The sequence below is a fragment of the Scatophagus argus genome, chromosome 20, assembly GCF_020382885.2.
Source record: "Scatophagus argus isolate fScaArg1 chromosome 20, fScaArg1.pri, whole genome shotgun sequence".
In the NCBI taxonomy this organism is placed as follows: Eukaryota; Metazoa; Chordata; class Actinopteri; family Scatophagidae; genus Scatophagus; species Scatophagus argus.
Genome location: NC_058512.1, coordinates 11642750 through 11647625, shown reverse-complemented (window position 1 = coordinate 11647625; position 4876 = coordinate 11642750).

Genomic DNA, 4876 nt, shown 5'->3' with positions numbered 1-4876 from the left:
ATAAGCAGGAAGGACAATCAAGCTGTAAGATAATGCAGGGGGAAGAAACACTTGGGAGTCTAAGGACATCAGTGGTGGCAACAATGGCACGAGTCCTGTTTTTAACCCACTTCTGTCCTCTCCTGGTATGTGTTGCAGTCTTGGCGTGTTCTGACAGACAAACAGCTCTGCACCTCTGAACCCCACTCAGTGTAGAGCTGCCATTGTTCCCTTGAAACATGAACTCCTTCATATCCCTCCTCTCAGGCTCCAAACTCTGGAACATCAGCAGAGAAGTCCAAACAATGGCCCCTGAATAACTGTGACACTGGATGTGCAGACAATTGGAATTGGAAAAGACCTATAATGAGCAGGGCTGAATGCCTGACCATGGGCCACCAAGCCTGAAGCCTGGGAGTTTATATTGTGTTTCTCCTCTGAAGGCTTTAGATCTGACCATTTTTGCATTGTCTGTGCAAGCCTGCTCGCATGTGAGGATTTGCTCGCAGAGTATTCATTTAGGAGAGCAGGTCGTTCCCACAGCCCACATGCCATGCTTTGGTCTAGCCTGATTTGCATTCACTGTAAAGAAGGTTATACTTCTATTCATTGATCTGCTCGCTGGTCTCTCTGTGCATCCTGGCTGCCTTTCTTGGAGTGTGCATGCAAATCCTTTTTTTTTTTTTTTTTTTTTTTTTTTTTTGGAGAAAAAAAAAAAAACATTTCATCAAAGACTTTTTATATATTTTTTTCTTTTTCTCCCCCCTGCCCATGAGTAGATGTGGCTAAGGACAGCTTGCTGAGGTAATGCAGTTTTTTGATAATGAGCTTCCAGTCAGCGGAACAGCCCAGTCACATCTAATATGTCCTAATAAAAGGAGAGTGGTTGCTTCCCTTTGTGGGGAGTACTATTCCCTTCAACCTTGTTGGAGTGGTGGGTAAGGAATGCCTCTTAATTAAGGGCATTAAAACTCCTGAAGGAACACTAAGGAGCCTATAGGTGCCATGTGTTCATACCTACTATTGACTTCTGACCATAAATGTTGTATCATCCCTGACTTTTTCTTGACTGCCAAATGGTTAAAATGAAACTTCAACCTTTTCTGTTCCTTGTAACAGAATTTTATCCTCTCGGTGTCATGGCTTCTTTCTTTTCACACCAGAGCAGCAGTGGTCTCTCGCTTGCTCTGATATTAAACATCAGTCTCTCCACATTCAACAAAGAGTGAGGTCGCAACCTGTCTGAGCTTCATTCTGATTGGCAGGCATGACGGCCCTGCTGAGTTTCCTTTTAATATCAGTGGTGTGCATTTGATCTGGCTTTTGACCAACCGGCAGTGTGTGTGTGTGTATCTACAACAGCATAGCTTCTACCACCTACGTAGCAGAAAAGCAATAACAGAGTGGTGACACTCTGCCCCTCTGTGTTTTCTGCAGGGAGTCAGGAAGGATTTTCTGTTTTTTGTTTTCAATCTGATGACAGCTGTATTGACCCGTTCCCCTGCCGCTCTTCCTTTGTGTTATTATTGTATAAATACATCCTGTTGTACATTGTTAATTGCTGTAGAAGTTCCTCTTGACAAATCCGCAGCTCTGCGGTGTCGGTGACCAAGTGAGGCGAGCTAAAATCAGCGTCCCTCAGCAAGACTTTACGAGACCAGCTGTGGTCTCCGACAGACAGGACCACTGAGAGTTTAACAGCCGTGTCAGTGCTTAATTAGAGAGACAGACCAAAGGAAACAGCTCACATTCCTTGTTAAACATGCTGAAGGCCATAAGCTCACTGCAGGACTGTCTGGGGGTCATTAGGTTAGACTGAGATGATGAAGTTTCCTGTATGTGTTTCCTGAGTTTGAATGAGGTAAGTGTCTATTAGGAGCATGTGTGTGGAAGCAAAATATTACATGAGACAAATATCATCATCGTCACTTGAGTTCTGCCCTGAAAACTGTGTGCATCCATTTTGAATCATCGCACAATGTCTTAAATCAGTATTTCAACAGTAAATCTAGTCTGATAAAGTCACTGCTTTGCATAAATTAATGAAATTCATATGTCTAGGTGATGTGAGATGTTGTTGACTTATGTCTGGTGTGACTTGTGTAGGCTTCTGCAGTTTGCTTCTGTGTCCCTTCTAAATTAGTATCAGTCAGCTATATGCAGAGCAGTAAAGAAGCATTGTGGCGAAATGTACAATTTAGTACAACAAAACAATCTTTTATGTTTTTGTACCTTTACTATCATGGTAAAATACATAAATATTAATATATGAACATACTTGAGGCACAGGAACAAAAGTATATTTGTTTAGTTTGGCATGACCTGTACTTGTATTCAAAAGCACATTTTGCTTGCGTTTTCAGATTTTCAGAGATTTTTTTTTTTTTTTTTTTTTGGACAAATTGCCAACTACTAAGCCTGACAATATCTGCATGTAGCACTAACTGTACAATAAGTATTGTTAAAGGATGAAGTTTAGCTAAATACTGTATATGAAACCAGTGAATTAAATCCAGCAAAAGATTGTGGTCATACATAACAGCAGAATAAAACTTAACAACTACAGCACACACAAACTCACACTGTTGCTGCCAAAGGTGCTAGCATTCAATGTACCACACCCCATCCACTCACTCTTCACTTTTTATATGAACAACTACTTTTCACCTCTAAACAAGCATAAACTGCCCTTAATGTTAATGGTGCATAAAATTTTAGTCACTATTGTGGCAGCACAGAACAGTTTAATTTAAGAGTTCATATGTGCAATGACAAAGAAACTGCCAAGCACAAATTTTTACTGAAGATTGACCATGCTACACACACACACACACACACTCACACACCCTGTCTGATAGCTTATACCTCCTCGACTGTAGCCCCACAGCCCACAAGACAATTGTTGTGTGTAATGACCCTCTGTCCTGTTACTCTTGGCTGATCCCTTTTTACCATCCCTGGGGTATTTTATTTTGCCAGCCTGATCGAGCCTGTGCAGCCAGTTGGATCCACCAGACAAACCCAGACAAAGAATCATAAAAGTTTAATCTGGGATGAATTGTCGTCTTGGCCTGCTTTCAAAACCGTAGTTTTAAAGGATGTGTTCCAGTTGAACGTTGTTTAATTCATAATAGCTTAATGAACACAGGCTTTGAAAATATGTATACATCTATCTATTTATCTATATTCTCTTTCAGGAAAGCTACTGTGAGTATGTGGACATTCTGAATATTATTCCGCCCTCAAACCTGATGTTTCCAATTTGTGTGAAGCTCACAGAGGACGTTTGGTCTGAGAAAAAAAAAGGAATCTTTAATTATTTATTTCCTGGCTGACTAATGACTTGAATGACATTCCTCGTAGTATTTAGCACAAATACCCTCCAAAGAGGTTTGATGGATTGCCCTTAGCTGTTTTAATTCATTTCGTATCCTTGATGGACAGGTGGGCATTTCTGAAAATAATTGCTGTCCAGCTGTACATCAGACTACACGCTGCTGCAGACCCATAACCTATGCATTTTTATAGACGTCTGTCTTTAGAATCCAGATGGTGGAATCTCTATTTAACAATTAAATTTATATTTTAAATGACTGAAACAGTGGAGTAAGTTTAAACTGATAGAATATCAACGTTTTAATTTCCTTTTCAAAAGTCACAGTCATAGAAAGCTGTGATGTAAGACCTACAGTATGGGCTAAAATTAAATAAGCTACAGTGAGAGGTGGAAGAGACAGCAATTAGGCATTGAAGAAACATATTTGATTCAGTAGAAACAGAGGACTATGTGGAAGTTGTGCTCAGCTTGCAAGTGAAGATGAGGAGCGACTGTGCTGCTATGAACAAAGTGAAAAGGTCACTTCTCTACTGGGGAGACAGAAGGACCAGCTAATCAATTTATTGCCAAGAAAAGAAAGACAAGTGGCTGATAGCAACAGAATGCTTGTGTTTACAACTGCACCCTAGCCTGGAGTTTTGGGAATGCATGTGGCCACCAGAGGTTTAACTTGGCACAAGCAGCCGGTGGAGAGAGGATGCAATAGTAACTTGGGAGGTTATAAAAGGCTGACATGCTGCGGTGTTCTTGAGAAATGGAAGGGATCTGAATGGAGGTCAACTAGGAGGGAGTTCCACCACTACAAATGGGAGCTAACTAGAGAAAGAGCTGAAGAGTGTCCCTGGTGTATGAGGATCCCATTTGATCTGTGGCACATAGTTTAAATGCACAGTCACAGATCAGATTGTAGCTGAAATCTCAGGCTGACTCGATAGGATCATACTGAGAAGATATTTGTAGGGTTTGCATAAATTGTTGGAAATGTAGAAATTGGCATTGAACATGGAAAAACTTTCAGCTGGAAATGTTAAAGGACATGGCATGAACAAATCCAAAAATACCCTGATGCATTACTCTAATCCAGACTTCCTTACCTTGCTGTAAGCTAAATAAATAATTTATAAATAAATGTACAAATAAATTAATAAATTTATTAATAAATAAACAAATATTAATAAATAAAATATATTAATAAATAAATATTTAATTTTATATTTAATGGCGGTAGATTCCTTCAAAAAAGATCTAATAATAACAATAGATTATTATTCACAGGATTCAAAGTACAATGTAAAATCCATGATTTCAATTGATATTTCCATAAGACTGCCTTTCTGCTCACTTTACCTAACTGTTCATGTGCGAAAACGATAAAGAAAAGCATCCTTTATTATGTCTGAGCACCTGAGATGATGAGCTACCTTCTTAATATGATGTGAGATAACACTGAGATTGGAAGGGAAGTTGATGTATGAGAAATGCAGAAATTAATACATAATACATCCAAGATGTATAATAAAGTCATTGGATTTTTGTCACCACCTGACAGGATGAATGAGG